A 19813-nucleotide genomic window follows, 5' to 3' on the forward strand; every position below is an offset into this window, starting at 1 on the left:
CTAAATGTTGTGTTGTACATTGAACTAATGCTTCTGTGCTGAATGTATGCACTGGTCTAACTGTGGGCACAACAGACAGGATTAAAAGTGTTTTCTAAGGTTCAGCACTGAGCATATAATGACTGTCACAGGGGAGAGCCACTTTCCCAAGGTGATGAAAGAGCAACACGACATTACACATTATTTAAACACTATCTGACATCTTCTGCAAATGCATAGCCACAGTGGACAGGCAAAGTGTATCTTACAGCACAGCTACAAAAAAACCCAACCAACCAACCAACCAACCAACCAAACCAAATCAAACCAACACAGAAACAAAAACAAAAAACCCCAAACAGTTTACTGCACTGAGGGCAAGCATCCTCAAACAGCTGTCACGCAGAACTTCACTATTACAGAGACTATGGTCTGCCTCCTCATTCATGTCTTCAACACTACACTGCTAGAGGCAAGAGCCTATAATTCCCTCAGCATAAAATTCCCTCAGCAACAGTTAGCACAGGGGACAGTATTAGCTCAGCAGTAGAGGGTGTATTTTTACCAAAAACGAAATAACTTCCCTTTGACAAAAGCAAAGGACCTTTCAATGAGCACTGCAAGAGTCTGATGAAGTGGGATGCACCCTGGCATTGTACCCTACTATTGAGCTAGACTTTAGTGGACTTTCCTAACCTGGTTGCCACAAATTTCTCCTACGTGAACCTGGTAGAGCCAAGTAAAATTTCATGAGGATAAATATATCCTGTTGACTGAAGTATGTTTCCAAGATATTGTGAAAGCAGGTTTTAAATATGTATCCCTGATCCCTCTTGTGTTTGTACATACAGACCCTTTATGCATATCCTGGCTTAGGATGAGAGTATTCTTAACATGTGTGAACAAAGACCTTTGAAATCAGCAAGTACCGAAAATAATACCTATTTAATAGCAGAAACACTCCGTGTTCCATTTCATAGTTAACTGAAAATAAGTTGGACTTCAGACTAAAAGAGAAAGTTACAGCAGCCCCATATGAATTGTTGTTTATTCTTAAAAAATACTTAATTTTTCTAAATGTCAATCTATTTATATACAAGAGAAATGAGTCAGTGTTATTTCACATTAATGAGGAGCTGCCTTCTTAATGGTTTATGCTGACACAAATATGCCTCTATCATGAAGAACACAGCAATATACAAATAATGCTTCTGTTAAAATTTATGCATAATCAAAACAAATTGAATATCCACTTTTATTTCCATGGGGAACACAGCTATAAAGATTAATGTGAGACAATGATATTTAATTAAAGCTTATTTACTTTATAAGTACTACCATGTTTTCAAGAGAAGTCTCCTCTTTGGAACAGGAAGCTGTATCCATTTCTAAGCCATCTACAGTCACAGGTGGAGGGAACTGGTTATGATCACAGCACAGTGTTTACAGCAATGCTGACAAAACACAGCAATTTTTTTTTACATTAAAGAATTCTGGTGTTAAAGAATTTAAATGAATTTTAATTGACTCTTCAAAATTCCTTTTTTTATTCACAAGCACACCTGAACATATTAAGAGAAATTCATTTTTACATGCATTATTCTCTCTGATGGCACATTGTTGTACTGTACACAAACTCCTATCTTCATTTTTTGATATAAAAAATAAAAGGTTATGCTCTTCTGAGTTATAACCAAGTAAGTTTCCTTTCCTTGGGCACTAGTCTGCTGCTGTATTCCACATTTTTTTTATAAACCATTAACAACAGTGAAATTAGAGGAGCTAGTTTGTATATGAATGCAGATATTAACATGAGAAACTAAAAGGAGCACAGAAGAAAATTGCACAGAATGACATTTTGATTCTGTTTATTGAGGTTAGAAATTACATTAAGATTCCTGTACACTAATTTCTAGGAAAAAATTATTTTGAAAATGTGGGAATTTTTGGAATATCTGTGGCTGATGCATGTTTCTCATCAGTATTAAGACACAAGCTGCAAACATTTTCAATAACAGTTGTATTAGTCATCTATAGCTACAAGGTTGAACATTAAGATACACAAGTAAAATAGCTTTATTTGGAATGTAATTAACATGGCTAATATCACAATATTCTACAGGAAACAAACATACCAAATCTATGTATTTTATTTCTTTTGACAACTGGCAAAGTATATTTTACTGCAGAATGCTTTATTGCTTCTTAACTATTCACCCTACACAGTATACATAAAAGCTTAATGAGTATAGCTGCATAAAAACTAATTTTAATGCTTTTAAAATCAATGGTGAACAAAATGTTGCTTAGATTGTTTTTCAAAAAAACTATACCACATCTGATACTTTGAGGAAAAGCAATTACTTCTTCTTGTCATAGCCAATACATTTCTTCATTCTCCCATTTCAGCTGTACCATTCTTAGAGACCTTTACACCAGTTACCATGCAAACAGTTAAATACTTGAGCAAATACAGAAGAATATTGTTATTAAATGTCTAATCAATAAAACGCCACTTCCACTAATAGGCTAACAGCGGAGAGGGCAAGAGGAGAAAAACTAAAAGGATTTTTTTTTCCAAATTAACAAACAGTATATGCAAATTTGGCTAATGAAATATGTCTCAAGGAAAATGTGCAGAAAATAATTTATATAAGAGGTATATAAAGATCTCTACAAGACAACTGCTATAATATGAATTTAGCTTCCAATTCTTTGATCTACTCTGTGAATAAACATCAGCTTTTTTGTGTTTTCTAAGGAAACACCAAATGCAATATTTTTTTTTTTAAGTTTCAAGTGCTATAAATCATTTGGAACTTATGCACACCTAATTTATGCAATTGTATTGGCAGTGAGGAAATCATCATTCTTTAGGGTTTTGAATCTCTGTCATTCTCTCCCAGAGAATTTCTTTATTACAGCAGGCACCAAAATAGGTGAGAGTTTCTCAGCATTTATATTATCAAGACCAATTTTTTAAGGTATGTAATTCAGTCCTACAAACTGAGACCATAGAATGAAAGTGTTAGCTTGTGAATTTCCAAACATGCGCACGTTCACAGGCACATGCATACCCCCCTGCATTTTCTGATTTAAAATGCTTCCCTTTCCTTTCCCCTCACCTATATTCCTGAAATCTAAAAACATTACACATTACTCATTTTTTTGGGTTTTTTTTGCAGGCCACCAGGCCAGACTACAGACCATCTCTGCAGTACAATAAAATTAAAAAAATTACAGCTATCAACAAAATGACTGAGGTATTGAGATTTATAAAACATTCTTAACACACGCATAAAAGCCATTTTTCATATGAAGTAACAATGCATTCTGGATTATGTTTTAGGAATACATAAACATAAATAATACATGCATGTGTACTATCTTTCACAGACATTCACTATACACATCTATGAAGTGTGTGCTGAATCCATACTAAGAGTAAGACAGAAACATCTCTAAATATGCTGCTTCTGTACAGACCACATTCTCCTTTGACTGCAACACAGCCCCTGTTGGCAATGTTAGAAATAGGTATTTAGTTTCTGTTGTGAGTTTTGCCTGTGCACAGACTGCAGTTTCAAGCTCTGCTTTCACCACAATAGAGCAACTGGTTTCAGGGCAGCTCGCTCTTACCTCTGTGAATCACCACTGTGAACTCCACCAGTGTGAACTCAGCCCTTTGGAAAGGCTTTTGGGGGACATCTGCTTAACCTCCTTCTATAGTTGCCTGTTCCAGGAAAAATCTGTAATTTCTAAGCATAGTTATTTAAGTGCCTCTAGTGTAATGAATTTTTTTTCTCCTTGGGAATGCAAATAATGAGACAGCAGTATGAGCAACAGAACCTGAACACAAAAATACAGCCCCATCCACTTTCAGCCAGGAATTAAGTAAAAATCAGGAAAAAAAATGAGATTAAATTTCAACTTTAAGGTAATAAAAGATGGAGATAGGGGTGCCAATGAAATCTGCCGAAACTAAATTTCAGAAGCATGGCTCTCTCATCTTGAAATGTTACACCCATAAAAGCAGCCTATAAAATTAATCTACCTGGAGATTTTCCATGTTAAATCAGCTCAGAAATAACTTTTAAGCACTTATGGCATTATATCTAAAATACATATTCTCCTGTTGTCCATATATCAAAATCCTGTGTATTTTGAAAAATAAGATCCGAGCTGCAAGGAAATGTTTGTATTATAAGAAAGAACAGTAATAAAGTATATCACTTTCAGAGAGATTTGACATTTGTGAGCATTCTCTAAAAATTTGCATCGGGTTGCAGTATTGGGGGAACATGCTGTTTAAAGGTTCCTAAATTCACTTTTTTGAAAAGAAGTATATAGACCAGATAAAGGCAGCAAAAGGAGGCAAAAAGCCAGTGTATCTTTTCAATCTGGATCTGAAAATGAATTTCCTAAAATGCTCTTGTTATCCGTTATCCAGAATGCAATATGGCCCTTTCATATAAACTCTTATTCCATTTGCTCAAGGGAAAGGGATGCTCAATATGTGAAAGAGAAAATCCGTGGAGTAATTTCCAAAGAAAACAAACCTTTACGTCTCTCAAGAAAATAACGGTATTTTTCAGTCTGCCATATTGGGAAATAAAGAGTATTTAGACAACATTTATATTCTAGTCAATTCGTCCAAATTAGGTTCTTGTAAAATTTAGTATGAGCTATATAATAATTTCTGCAAAATCAGGAGTGGGGTTGTTTGGGTTTTATTGTTTGGCTGGTTGTTTTTTTTTCCCACTTAGAAAGCTGTAATAGGCAAAGTAGCAGATAAAAAAGGAAGAGGGAAAAAAAAAATAGATTCCATACATTTGGGTTCTTTCCAAGAACTTTGCCACATTTTGTAGCTTCTCAGTTTTCTAATAAAGGTGTCTTAGCCCTTGCAATTGTGGAGGTATTCTTGCCTCTCTAAATCAATGTATTGTTACTAGCCAGCCTTGCAGAAACCTGTCTACAGTCAGCCAGACAGAAACAATAGGATCGACAATTAAATGTATTCTTCTCCCTCCCTCCAAAATTAACATGATTTTGTATTAAAACTGCAAGGCAATTTTAGTAACGGATGTATTAGTGTTCAAAACATTAAGTTGGAATCAAGCAGAGGTTGCATTGTAAAAATGCACATTCTTTTTTTTTTTTTTTTTTTTCATGTACAATGTCAGTTTGGGTTACTTTTATCAACTCATCATTGCAGATTAGGCAGGGAGACAAACTCTGTAAATAAATAAATTTGGGATGAACACTTAGATTTTATCTGGTCTGGATGTCTGGCCAAATATGATGTTTCAGGCAAAGTTATGAAAGAAGGGGAGAAAAAAGCCATTTGAGGACTGAATTATCCCACCCTGAATCTCTGCTAAAGCACTGCATGCCAGGAAGGGAGCAACTTCAGAAAATCTCAGTTAATGTCATTTAAAAAATGTATTGGTGAAATATAGTTTGAACAAATATAGCTGAGTTCAGGAACTATTCCAATCCCTTTTTTTCATTTATTCACCTGGAGCTTTCATTAAAATCTATTTTGTCTTCCTGTTTCAGCTGTTTATAACTCGCTTTTCTTTACTTCTCCAAAAATGCATCTGAACTTGAATGAAAATTAAGATCCTGAATTTAACAACTGTACAAAAGTGGTGTGGTACAGCATGCTGTTAATGTGCTTTATATTTCCGAATCTGGAAGCTAAACATGTAACTTAAACATGTTCGCTCACGTTTCTGACACTTTTATCCACAGAATGGGTTCAGAGGTGGACACTCTTTGATGTGAAATCAAGGTGCTACAGAATTCTGCAGAATCTATAGAAATACCTCCACAGATTTTGCCAAAAAACCTCAGCAGATTTATATTGGCCCTGCCAATGACTTTCTGTTTAACTTGTAATCAAAACAACTCAAACCCAGTTACTGTTTGCATATCTGCCAAGCCTCTCAATTTCAGCAGTAGGCAGCAGACTCTCAGTATGACAGCCTGTCTTTCAGATTCAAGCTGAATCTGCCAAGGCTCCACTGCAGAGGCAACTGGTAAATTAAATGCCAACAAGCAAGGACATTCATGTACCTTTACACTCTGCACATGAAGAGACATCACAGGCCTCTTCATTCTAATGTGTGCTTTGTGTGTTTTAGGCTGCAAAGTAAAGAGTGCCTGCTCTTATGCATAATGAAGCCGTTGCATATATATTAGTTTAGCTGTATTGCTCCAGTTCTATGGTCACAAATTACCTAACAGGTTTTCTTGTTACAGAAAAACAGAAAATCCTTTTGGTGGTGGAATTAACCCACAGAAACCAAGCAGTGAAAGAAAAATCGACTTTTAAGCCCTCTTCTACCTAGAGAGAGCAGATATCATTATATAGCCAGGTTACAGAATAGTCATTTCCAAAGGTAACTGAAAATAAGCAAAATTCAAAATCGTACTGTCAAACCTTTAAATCTTTTGTTCATAATATAGGCAGTCTCTGGTTCTGAAAAGGGCGATCTTTTTAAAGCCATCAGCACTACTGATGGTTCTATATAGCAAGCAGAAAATGTTAATTATATTTATGTAATTACTGAGTCTTATTAATACTTACAAGTTGCATGTGGCTTTTTGAGTATTGATAGCTGATGCAGTCACTATTGCCAAGTTTAGATTGCATTAACGATTTTGAGTGCACAACCATAATACAACCAGACATATTAATACCATTGAGCATAAATAACAGTACTTGACAGACTCAAGTGGGGGGAAAAGCACTAACACTGGTTACTCTAATGGACAGAATAAATGATAGAATTGTATAATGAGTTTACAGCAGCCAGGTTTAGTGAAATTTGTTTCTGAAGTAGGAAGGGGGGGGAAAGGTAGCAGGTTTTGCAACAGAATGAGGGTATGAACACATTAAAAATTAAGAGGGTGTTTTCAGATAATTGAAAGAAAAAGCACCGACACGGGAAACTTAGCTGTTGTAACTTACACAGCTCTACAGTGGGCATTATCACCGCTTCCTGCCACAGTTTTAATCTGCCATCACACCTATAAATGAAAGAAAGAAGTATGAGCTTCTCAAGAGTTTCTACAACATGAGAGGGTTTTCTTTTTCTTTCTTTCTTTTGCTTGTCTTTTCTTTTTTTTTTTTTTTTTTTAATAGGGGAAGGAGGAGAAATCCTTGGTCCAATATAAAAGAGGTTATTGTTGTGCAAGTGTCTTTTTTTATTTACTATAATTTGGCAGACACAGCTCTGCAAGACTGCAGAACTAAGATCGTAGAAAACTTTGATGTTCCTTTGACATGAGCTTGTTGAGATGTATTTTCTTCATAATTGTAGAGAAATACATTGTTGTAGATTCCTGGTGCTAGAAGTGAACTATGCTTTATTTTACAGTGTCGGTTCCTCCTCTCTCCACTTTCCTCCAGCATCCGCAGTACTTACCTGTGTCACACCAAGATTTACTTTAACTGGAACCATGTCAGGTGTCCCCAGAAAAAATGACAAATTAAAATTAACCAATAATTGTAATGCGAGCCTGAAGGCATTTGCTTGGTAGGAAAGAATTCACCTTTTATGGATACACACACAGAGGGGAATGTTAGAGGGATATTTGAAATTCCAGGCATCACAGTTTCATTTATCAGTGAATTTATCATTTACAGTTAGCAACCAGTCATTCTCTTTTGCAGTCTGACCTAATCCTGAGCTTGAATGCCATTCCTGATTGTAGGTCATTTCCAGGTTTGCTGAAGATATCAGGGAAGCTCCTGTGAACCGCAGAAGCTCACAGCATTGGGCCCCTGAAACAGTCTTTCCCCTTCCACTTATTAGCAGTATTTTACAAGTACATAAGTGAAATCTGTCAACATAAGCATCTAACCGTGGAAGTAAAGTTACAAGCATGTGTCCTTCAAGGTTAAAAAAACAATGGCTCCAGAAATCCTTGTACTTCTCAAGTTACCTATTTCTCTACTTCTTTATTTTAGTCACCTGCCTATAGGCTGGAAGTTAGTTGCTGACTAGCCTGAGAAAGGGATATTGCAGCCAGCAGGACAGACAGCTAAAAATCTTGTGTAACTATGGTATATAAAGACCCACTATCCTCTCCCTGAGGCCTACCTAAGTAAGAACATAAAGTGCAAGTACATACAAGTTAAAAATAATGAAACTTCTCACACTCCAGGAGCTACTGAACTTGGTTTCTGCAAACAGATATTTCCGTGTAAATATTCTCCCAATCCTAACTTGAAACAGCCATGTTCTGTCTGCCTCTGCTAGACCTGTTTTGTTAAAGCTTTTTTTGTAAAGTAAAAAATTCTCATTGAAAAATGATTAATAGAAGTAGTGTAAAAAAAATACAATCAAAACAAAACAACCCCCCCACCACCACCACCCACTTTGCACTAATAAGAGGGCAATAATTTACTGTTTTGTGTTCTAACCCATTTGAGGGCAACTGATTTGGGGCCAGGGGGAGGGGAGCAGGGTGATTAAAGGGTTAATATTCAAATGAGAAATTTGCAAGGCCTGCATAATGGAACTGCCACCCTGATAACAATAGGAATTTTTAACAATATCGAGCCTTGTTAGCAAGAGAGTTACAAGCATTGAGGGCAATCAGTGTGTCTTGTCAGTTTCTTTTTATCTACCATCTCCAACCGCCAAGGAACCGAAATGAAGCACTTTGGAATTATCAATTTCAGCCACATTTGCATAACAAAGCCCCTGAGGAAGAGGCATGATAAATGTGAAGGACCCCTCTTGGAAAAGGAACTGTCAACCGCGCCCCGAAAGATTCTCCGACCGAGCGCATTCTCGGGGATTGTAGTCAGCGAAAATAAAATGAAAGCATTAAAGAAAGTCATTCTCTCAGAGAGAAAAATCTCCCCCTCTGCACAGAGAGAACTGGATGAAATGACATTATGCATATGAAAATGTCCAGAAAGATGTTTGATTTATGTATGCATTAGATGCAAATTCCATTACCGCACGCGCGCTGTTGTGTGATTTGGCTCTGAACACATCACTGCCCTGATCAAATCTGATCTCATTAATTCCGACAAGGAGAGAGAGAGGGAATTGAGAAGAATTTATGGCCTGGACACTTGAAAGAAGTAAATTGTAATTCTGTTTAAAGCTGTAGCGAACCTTTTAAACACCTTTTATTATAGAAAAAAGCACTTACTTTTATAACACTGTTAGAACTTACTTAATCTTGTACTTGGAACTTCTAGTCCTCATTTAAAAAAATCTATGACCTTGTTTAGGGGGAAAAAAGAGAGAGAGAGAGAGAGACAGAGAGAGAGACAGGAAAAAAGACGCCTGTCTTAGACTGAAATCCAGCAGAAGCATCATAATAATATGATCAAAGAAGACCTACTGACTATCTGAATAATCGTGTGAAAATTTTGCTCTGCTGGTATATGTTTATTTTTAAACAATCTTTTAATATCCTCAAATAAAATATCAAATACTTTACAAGTGTTTTTATGGGACTAGATAGACATTGCATGCTTTAAAATGTTATTAATTGTGGTCTAGATAAAAATGGCAATGAATACATGTTTTATAACAATATTCTCAAGCAGTGCATTGGTGTCAGCTAAAACTGATATGTGTTCCATTCTGAGATATAGACAATTTAAAGAGAGGAAAAAAAAACCAAAACAAAACACTAAACAAAAAACCCAGATCTTTGCAAAAAAGGAAGTATATTACTGTAGGGGGGGGGGAACCCAGATTGTTTCTTCCATTAATAAAGATTCTTATCCTTGTTTTGCTCCTGAGAAAGACCTTAATAACTCATTTCCTCCCTTCATGAAAGATAATCACCCTTCATGGGTGAGATATCCTGTATTTACTTGATACCAAGTGTAAAACTGAAATAGTGTCTCAATATGTTATTGCATTGTATAATCAGTGTTCCTCCCCCAACATTCATGAACCCCTAGGGTGCTTCATAGCCTAGAATAGTTTATTTTCTGTTATGCCTTTTCCATTTTTGTGAGATATGATAAAATACCTCCCCAGTAAAGAAGAGAGAGGAAAAGAGTGAAAAAAAAAGAACCCCCTCCCCTTGATTCCTAAAATCTTCGTTGCTTACTGTGATTCACTTATAAAGAAATTAAGTGATTTCTGCAAACAGTTTCCCCAGTGAAGCCTGCAGCTCTCTTTGATAATCTGCTCCAGTTGAAGTAATTGTTGAGCAAATGTTGCACAGAGAGGCACAGGAAACTTCTAAGTTATCATATATAAAAACAGTAATTAGTGGATAAACCAGGTACATGTATTTTAAGCATCATGTAAATTTTCAATAGTTAATATTCATTCCTTCTGAGGGTTTGTTTTTTTTTTAATCTGCCTGCATGGAGAAAGTATGTGTTTACAATTTCCATTATTCAATAAAGAAAAATGTTACATTTTGAAGTTTTTTTTTAATATGACTCTGTTAGTTTAGAGAAAGGGAACACAGTCCTGATTCACGTATAAATTTCAATGGGGTCCTAAGTACGCATTTAAAAACCAGTTTACAGAAACATGCAGGCATTACAATATCTAAATGGGGACAGATATGTCCTGTCATTTTATTATTTTGTCATTGGTATGCACACATTTCTGTAAAAGTATTTAGTGTGTATACACATATGTGAAAAATAACAGAAAGACATACTTTTTAAGTTTATAATACAATGGGCATTTGTTAAGGTGAATATAACACAGAATGATGTTTCTGACTTTACTAAGGTGAATACACTGAAACAGACAGTGTGCTTTTTGCTGAGCATACAAAACAACTTAGCAATTTGGATAGCTAAAATATAATTATGTATGGTGCAATATTTGTCAGACTGAAAGTGCTGAAGAAATATTTTTTTTTCTAAATAAATATTATTTCCATTATTAACTCGAACGTGAATTACTTCATGTTATGTCTAAGTGAGAAAAATAATTCAGAATTTTCCTTGCATGTAGACTTTAAGAAAATTAGCACGATGTGAAAGAAACTGTAATTGCAAAATTTGGTTTGGTGTTTTACATAAGGTTATCTCCCTCCTCCTGCAAGCCCTTTAGCATATCACTGAATGCATTTTATTAAAATATTCTAAGCGTCTGTCCATTTGATCCTGTTTCAGTTCTCACCCAAAAATAAAAGCAATTTTGTACTTCAGAACAGAGGGATCCAGAAATAAGTTTCCATTACTGGTGGCTAATTAAGCAAACTGGGCTCGATGTCCTTTTTTTTTAAAAAAAAAAAAAAAAAAAAAAAAAAAAAAAAAAAAGGGAAAAAAAGCCCAAGCCAAAATACAACAACAACAAAAGAAACCACATCCTTTTTGCCACCCTAACCCCTCCTCCTGTCCCCCCTCAAAAACATAGACAGACTTCCCCTCAATGAGTGGTTCAGGCTCCCTGATTAAGGTCATGCCGTTTGTTCATTACTGGCCTGGCTAATGTGATTGAATTGGAACAATACCTTTGAACTCCTTGGCTCTGATCTGCATACTAATTGACTCTCTTGTCCTTGGCAGTGACCTTGACAGGCTTTCCACCACTCTCAGAATGGCTGACCAGTTTCTCATCAGAAGTTCCTAGTAAAAAACACCCAACCCCGAAACAAGAATTACTCATTTACACCACTTTTCTCTGTATTCATATTTCCTTATATAACATTAGAAAAAGCAAAACTGCTACTCCCTAGCTCCCCCTGGATGTTTATTAATACTTGAAAATCACAGTGTCACTTTAAAGTACTGAAACAGTGACAGCATTGTTTTGAAAGAGTTCATTGTTGCAGTCTAAAACACATTTTATGCGTATTTTCAGGTGCCTTTTTTCCTTATTACACAAAGGGTTTGCAGTTTAACTCATGAACCTTTGCATCACGGTGTTGCTTGTTTGGGCTTGATTTTTTTTCAAATAAAAAAAAAAACTGGTTGTACCCTAGGAAAACAGCACAAATTAGTTCCCTTTTTACAATTTATATTAGCACTCTAACAGCCTGGGTTTCAACATGTTCTATAGAAATAGAAATACTATAGCTGCAAACAAAACAAAACCAAGCCGTGCAGAACACTGCATCTAGAAAATAGCAGGTTTAAGGTAATGAGCTAAGGATTTTATTTTTATTTCTCTGGGGCTCTTAGACCAACATATGACTCAAGAGAGGCATGATTTATACATAGAAGACATTATTAAACTCTATACCAATATTTATGGAAAAAAAAACCAAACAAAAAACCCCAACATTACAGAAGAATACTCTTCTGACTGGAAAGGAGAGGTTTACTGCAGTTTTACTGGAGTGGAGATTTACCTTGTGAGATGAAGTGTCAGCTTTGGTGAACTTTTATTATTAAAGTAATGAAGTAATAACTAAACTGAACTAAAATTAAGTATCATCAAGAAGAAGAGATGGACAGCATGCCAAGAAATCAAGAAATGTACTTTTATTAGGCTGTCAGCAAAGATCCACTTTAGAAGAAGTTCTATTTTTTCTTTAATATTCATTCTTACTTTAGGCAAAATCTATTGCAGGGAAAACAGCTGGAATTTTAAATTCATTTAATAACACTTTGCACTTCTCTAGTGGCTCTTTACTAGGTTCTCAAAGGGCTTTAGAAACATGAAGGAATAAATATGTATTATAACCAGGTGAAGCATGTTTATGGAACAGCAATAATGACCTGCAGATCTATAAATAGTATATCAAACTACAAGATTTCTAACACACATTCTTGAATGTAATTCCCATTTTTATTTTGCTGTGGTAACTGGACTAGCTGCTTCATAAGATGTCTCAAAACAGAGGTTTTCACTATTGAGAAAATTATTTTTAGTTTTTAAGGCAATAATATCCCAGTACCTGGCCAATATCCAAGCATTTAGAGTAGACCTCACAAGTTTGGCATCCAGTTCAAGACCATTATAGAAGTAAGTCATAAAATTCAGATCTTGATCCAAACTTTCCTAAAAATTCACAGATGGCCTTTACCCAAAATTCCAGTATGAATTCCAGAGTTTCAGTTCAAAGTAACACATGGGGCTCCATTTAGTTTCTATGACCATTTCAGGATCCAGTACTGGAACCGGTTTCTCTTCAGCACACTTGAGCCTGCAAAGATTCCTGATCTGCAGTGCCGTCATTTTGCTGGTCAAAGCCCCAGGCTTGCTCAGAAAACCGGAAAGCTGGTGGTGAAACTGGGAAAGCAGGTGACTTTGGCACCTGCTGAGATCTGAAGCAACAATACTGGGCAAGCCTGCAAGCAGGACGCCTGTCACAGCATCATGGCTGAGAAGAGGCACAGTTGGACCTGTGAACAAATTAAAGCTCCACAGAGCCATGCAAGTGATGCAGGGCTGATGAGCACATATATGAAGGCATTTAAGTGCCTAAAACACATACAGCCAGTTACAGGAGTTTTCAAAAGCATTTGGGTCAAATTTTCATTGATTTCACTTTGCTCTGAGGCTACGGAAGCAGAAACTAAACAGGTGAAGTTACTGTTTATATAAAATACCAATTTTTCTCACAAAACCCCCCCAAACACCTGCTTACAAAATAATTGTTTTAAAAAATATTTTGTTATTACTTATTTAAAATAAATAATAATTTAACATTTCTGGTGTTTTGAAACCATCCTAAAGTGCACTGAAATAAAAACACATGGTATTTTAAGAATGGCTGAAAAGCAGCTATCTCTGCAATAAAATATACCACATGTCCCTGCAACAAGAGAGCATACAGAGAAGTTTTAGAAAGAGTATTTTTAAGTGAAACTGCAACAGGAAAGATTAGGTAGATAGAATACACTATATGAAACAAGGCTCTTCTCTTTCACATTTTTATTTTTTTTTCTCATCACAAATTGTCCAGCCTTGGTTTAATGACTAAACCAGAAAAAATGGTATGGCCATCTCTGTCACTACTTAATTTTATTTAAGCAGTGAGCACCACCTACTGCAGGGGAAGATTGCAACCTGTTTAGTCAGTACATCAATCACCTGCTATAGTAATTTGTTTTCCTAAAGGTTTTACAGCTGAAGTTCTGACCAAAACTATGTATAGCTTTCATATGAGATTGGACCTGATCGCTGCTCAAGATGGAGTGTTTGTGAGCTATTTGTAACAGGTATAGGCCCTAGATATTAACCAGCTGAAGGAAAATGAAAAAGTTCAATTAACCTAGTATACAAAACCAGAACTCAAACAAAGCCAGCTGCTGGGAAAAATTAGTTTACCCTACGCTTCATACTTGAACTGTGACTAACACATTAGAGAAACAATTCAGTGTCTGTTAAAATAATAAATAAGTTTTATCACTGAGTTAGATTCATTTCTATAGAAGAGTTAGACTCGTCTCAGGAAAAGAAATGGGAGGGGGCAGAAAATTTCTCCCCTTTCCCAACTCAGAAGACTAGCAAGGGCTCTGACACCACTTACATGGCACTCAGGCACCCTCTTTCCACTGCAGATGAAACCCCCTTCCCTGCTTACCTCTTATCTGCTCCCTCGCAGCTGCCACTGCCTGCAAACCTAGCTGCCCCCTAACCTGATTCAATAACAACTATTTCCTTAACCTGAATCAGTTTGACTGTTTTGTGGCAGAAAGATGTTCTGTGACTCATGCTGGTAGACCAAAGGGGGCAGTAACTTTCAGCAGGAGCCTGGGTGTGAGCTGAAGGGATGCTTAAGCAGGGAGAAATCAGGGTACCATCTGCGGCCAGAACAGGCTGGCTGACTGCAGCACTGAGCTGCTGCCAAGCTATGCTAAGTTACATGGGTCATATAGGTTCCTCAATGGCTCCTGTCTGTGATGGAAAGGTAGAGAAAATCTCAGCCCCAGCCCTACCATCACAGTCAGGAGGTAGAGATTCCCAGGAAAGATACTTCTGTGGATGAGGCAGATAAGATGCTCAGATAAGATGCTGGGCATTTACAGTAAGATTGCACATGCCCATGCAGTGCAAAGAAGCTACAATGTCTAAGACAATTGGTATGTCAGAGGACTATTAAAAAAAACCTACCAGTATAACCCAGTCACCCGCAAAGGTACATACACTCATGGTCCAAGCACTTACTGGTTTTTACTTGCAGCTGACATGCTGCAGGAAGAGCAAGGCAGAGAATACCACCTTCTCCCAGGACCCATGATAATGACCATGCTTGCTTTCAAAAATTTAGCAATATATATGTAGAAATATACAAAATATAAAAATCAAAATATCCAAATATTTCTGTGTGCCCATTCTGCCCAAGAACACCACAAGCAAACACATGACAGGTGTGGAAATGCACAGAAGAAGGCATGAGCAAGTATGGTGATGAACAAGATGTAGCAACTAGAAAGAGGAGAATAGAATGCAAGAACTAATTATTGATAAGGGACAGACAATAACACCACTTCATAGCTGCCTACCTGCTATAAGGACAGAGAAGATATTTTCTATCTGTCTAGTAAGTAGAGCAGTGAGCTGTAGATTTCTTTTTTGGCTTTGTATTCAGGTTCTCTATGACAGCATGGCACTGTCATGCACATGTTATATTATTCCAGGTTACTGTTAATAGTCTAGTGAAATAATGATAATAATAACAGTAATAAATAATAATAATAATAATAATAAGTACCAACAACAACAACAACAACAATATTAATATCATTACAGTCAGATCTGATCACAAAAGTGCAGGCTAAAATCCTTCAGTTTGGTCATTTACTTGAAGAAAGATAAACACATGAAAAGAGTTCATTACTTCAGATAAAACCTGCTGTGAGACACTTACAGTCAGTACCAAACTTTAAACTGTGTCCTTTGAAGCCAATCAGAAAGTACATATCTAACATTATGCATGTGAATACTCAGAAGAACTTAGGGCATACATTACCTGTGTCATGCAGAATAGGTAAAAAAGCTTAAGTGATGAATATGTACCTGCTGAATGAAGAACTGGGGCAGGTTTCAGGATTGGTTTTGCTCTTACTGGTTTCATTCCATCACTTTCTATACAGCACGTATTCTCTCATGCAGTAATTTCATATTTAAGAGAATACAGACTTTATATTTCTTACCATTATATTTCAATCATCTTTCAATGGCTAGTCCATTGTTAATTGAATAAAGACTTCTATATTCGCTATTTAATCTAAAAAATTATCATAAAAACATGACAACTTTTAACAACAGCAAAGCTGAACCTCAAGGCACAAACTGTATGCTGTTAGTTATCCATGACACACCGTGACGAGAACAAAATCCTTCTTAGTGGTAACGCACCTGTTTTCAGGCTTGCAACATATTTGATGTATGAGAGCAATCTTGCTAAATGTCAAGCTGGTTTGCATTCCTTTGTTTAAAACTGGTGTAAAGTTGGTAGGTTGATGAAGAAAGTATCAGAATAGGTTTCTGCACCCTTTTTTTTTCCTCAAAAGGCAGGAGATGAGCTGTTGGTTGAGTATTGAAATGATTCTGGACCTCTGATGACAGTCCTCCAACAAAACCCCAGACTCCATAGTTAGATCTAAATCTGCTGATATCCACACTCTTGAGAAATGCCACATTCAAGCCCAAGAAACCAGCAGGCCACTTTGCCACCTGACAGGTACTGGCTGACAAAGCAGTCCAGTGATCTTGCTCAAAGCTCTTGCTGCTGCTGTGAATTCAGATAGTGCAGCAGAACTCCTACTGGCTTCATGAGAGGACTTTGACTGGAGCTGTGTAATCACTTACTGAAGAGTAACACAGCTTGGCTACACCTGCCTCATTCGAACAGCTGAGGAGCACTGAGACTACGTTTGGCCTGAAGGATGGGTCAGATCACCTTTATGGATCTGTGTTTACTTGTTTCAGAAAAGTCCTCCTCTCTTTGTGGTATATTTTTTTGTTTCTGTTTCATTGAGTGAATGTGCTGCTTAGCAGTGATAGACACTTTTGAACTTCACAGGTTATAAAAGACTCCATTTTTCTAACATTTCTTGCTCCTGCTCACAAAGTAAAGGACTTAAAGGACCTTGCATCACGAGGCATCCCTGTGAAGATTAAGTGTTTGCCAGTTTACAAGATGCCCCTCACTAACAAGTTCAGAGAATCTGAAACAAGGGATTGTGACCCCTGGTGACTTGAAAGAGACTCAAATGCAGAATGCAATAGCTTTCAGGTGACAGACTGCAGCTGAACAGGGAAAGTAGACTATGGTCTTTGCCAACTTTCAGGTGCTAGAAAAAGGGTGCTGGCAGCTAAATCACTTGTCTACCTGCAACAAATATGTTTTCCCTGAAGCACCTTCTGTGAATGCAACTGCCTAAAGATACACTCTACAGGCTGAAGCCCTGAGCTTTTAGTCACCTGTTTAAATCTGAATCTGGAGGAAAACAACCTCAAAAAGGAGACACAACATGGGGACAAGAAAAAGAGCATGTAGAGAAACAGCTATCAGATAAGGACACCACTGTGACAAAACAGTTCCCCTGACTAAGGTTAGATTATGGCATCGCCACCCTATTAACAGCATCCTTTTTCTAGGGATCACCAGCCTTCATCTTGGATGTTCAGGATGGTCCACAGGCAGTCTCTTAACATCACACAGCAGAGCTCATACAGATGTGGGTGCTGGGAGACCAAGTGCATCTTCAGAGGTGCACCTGTGGGAATCAGAGGCTCTCACACCTACCATGCTCAACAGGGGCTGAGAAGCTTCAGCTTTGTGCAGAGAGATGATACCTCCAATAAGATGATTGGCAGCATCTTGCTTCTGTGAAAGGCAGTATCTCCCAGCTCTTGCTGAGTTTCTAACAGCACGCTTAACTTCTAATTTGGGAAAGAAAAATACCATCTGGCACCTCAACATTGAAAAGTTGCCAAATCTTGACTTACTCTCAAATCCTCCCCAGGAAATCATGGGAACTACCTACCAAGAACAACATTGCAAAGTGTGAACAAGGCTCACGTGAGCTAACTGCACGTAATCTACCAAAACATGTCTTTAAACAGAAAAATGACTGATGTGGGGCACTTTAGTCATGAAGTCATCTTAAGAACTTGCTTGAGTCTCCATTTCTGTCTCCAACTGGAAGTTAATGAACCACCACTGTAAATTCCTGGTAGATTTTCAGAATAAAGAAACAGGTCATCTTTTCTAAATTAAGAAATAGGAGGTGACTTAATTTTAGAGAGAAGGCTAATGATAAGCCCTGCAAGATCATTTTGGATAAAACAGGACAACACATGAGCATTTGATTCATGTTTGTGCTCATTAGTCTTATTTGTGTATTGTTAAGAATATTTTATATATATATAAAATTATTTTAAATTAAAAAGTATTGAGTCTCTTTGTCAGAAGAAAATGCATTTATGTCAGGGAAAAGGTTTTTAAATTGCAGCCAATAAAGAATGAAGAAGAGAAATTTGAGAAAAGGAAAAATCTGGGACAAGAAATACAATTGTTTTTCAACACCTCATTACTTGTAACCAGTGGTATGTAAACTCTATATTATAGTACAGGATCAATTCAGATGCAAATATCTGAACCTTAATTGTATACATGGAAGAAAGAAAGAGGTGAAAATGTTCAAGCATGCTTTTTTTTGCTATTTCTGTGTTCTCTAAGACATATATTCAAAGTTTAAGCACATCGCCTAGGTAGATTTACACTGAAACAAACTAGTAAATGCCATTGTAAATATTATGCACAAGTTGAAAGCCATAGCAAGATACCTTGTACTATAGCCAGATAGCAAATCTGTTATATTGTACATTTAAATTATTTCAGATGAGATGTATTCTATAATAATCTTATGTATCAAAAACATAAGTAAAACACTTTAACATACAGACTCAAGCCATTTTTGGTTTTAGGTCTCATATATGTATGTTCACAGAGAAGATGAAGGATGCATCTATTTATTCTTTAACAATATGCTGAATAGTGACCAAGTGTACCAATTTTAGAAAAACCCGTTTCTTTAGTCTAGTTGTTAAGTTGCTTTTCCATGGGGACAGATCTTTTTCTGCTCAAGTCTACTTTCTCTGTGATTCAATATATGCACCATTCTCATTATGCTAACTGGAGCTGTGCATGTGGCTGGACACTAAATTCACATCCTTCATGCAAAGCCAGATATAATTGTGCTTGCAATAGTGAGTCCTGACATGAGGATTTACAGTCATGGGATGCCCTTCCACCATCTCCCACATCCCTGTGTCTCAGTTCATTATATTCTCATCCCTCTTGTCTTTTCAATCAGTCCATATAGTTTCCATTTATAACACGGGCTTAGGACCAAGGTCTCCTAAAGTCAGTAGAAAGATTCCCTATGTCTTTGACAGTGCCTGGAATACGCTCCATTTCCCTTAGCCCTTCCCAGATCACATTCCCAGCTCCATTTCAGCATGTGTATGGGATGGGTAGTGGCTCAATTTGTCTCAGATTTGATCCACAGCAAAGGGAAAGTCGGGAAGTCAGGAAAGTCAGTGACTCAGGATGTACTTCATTCTGTAAATACAGTTTCATTTACTAGCAATGCATATATCAGAATCACTGGCACACTCAAGGTATTCATACAGTTCAAGAAAATGTTACATATTTTAAAGGCCAGACCACATGCAGTTGTACATGCCTATGTCCTAACACAGGAAGGTCTAACTGGAGGCAGTATACCAAAAAGTGTCAGTCTTCAAGCAAGATAGCAAAGGGACAACATGTTTTCTAGCTGGGCTGGTAGTTCAAGAGAGGTCTAAGGTGGTGACTTCACTCCAGCACGGCCCATCTTCCTTCAGTAGAATATTTCTGCTGCGAGAAGGAGTCTGGTGCTTTGTGCACAAGCAAACCAGAAAAGTGGTGGACCATG

The 19813-nt window shown here is 36.9% G+C and overlaps 1 long non-coding RNA gene across 2 annotated transcripts in view; it reads right to left on the bottom strand.

Moving 5' to 3' along the window:
- Window positions 1–1010: 1010 nt before the first annotated feature.
- Window positions 1011–19813, bottom strand: part of LOC139796972 (uncharacterized) — an 87686-nt gene continuing 68883 nt past the window's right edge. The window contains exons 2-5 of one of the 2 annotated variants that reach the window (XR_011726230.1): window positions 11446–11560; window positions 6956–7014; window positions 3619–3737; window positions 1011–1975 (exon numbers count right to left, since the gene is read on the bottom strand). This is a non-coding gene — a long non-coding RNA (uncharacterized lncRNA). Of the gene's footprint in view, window positions 1976–3618; window positions 7015–11445; window positions 11561–19813 lie in introns of both variants that reach the window. The other variant, XR_011726229.1, reaches the window with a different exon arrangement.

This window comes from Heliangelus exortis, chromosome 5 (genome assembly GCF_036169615.1).
Source record: "Heliangelus exortis chromosome 5, bHelExo1.hap1, whole genome shotgun sequence".
NCBI lineage: Eukaryota > Metazoa > Chordata > Aves > Apodiformes > Trochilidae > Heliangelus > Heliangelus exortis.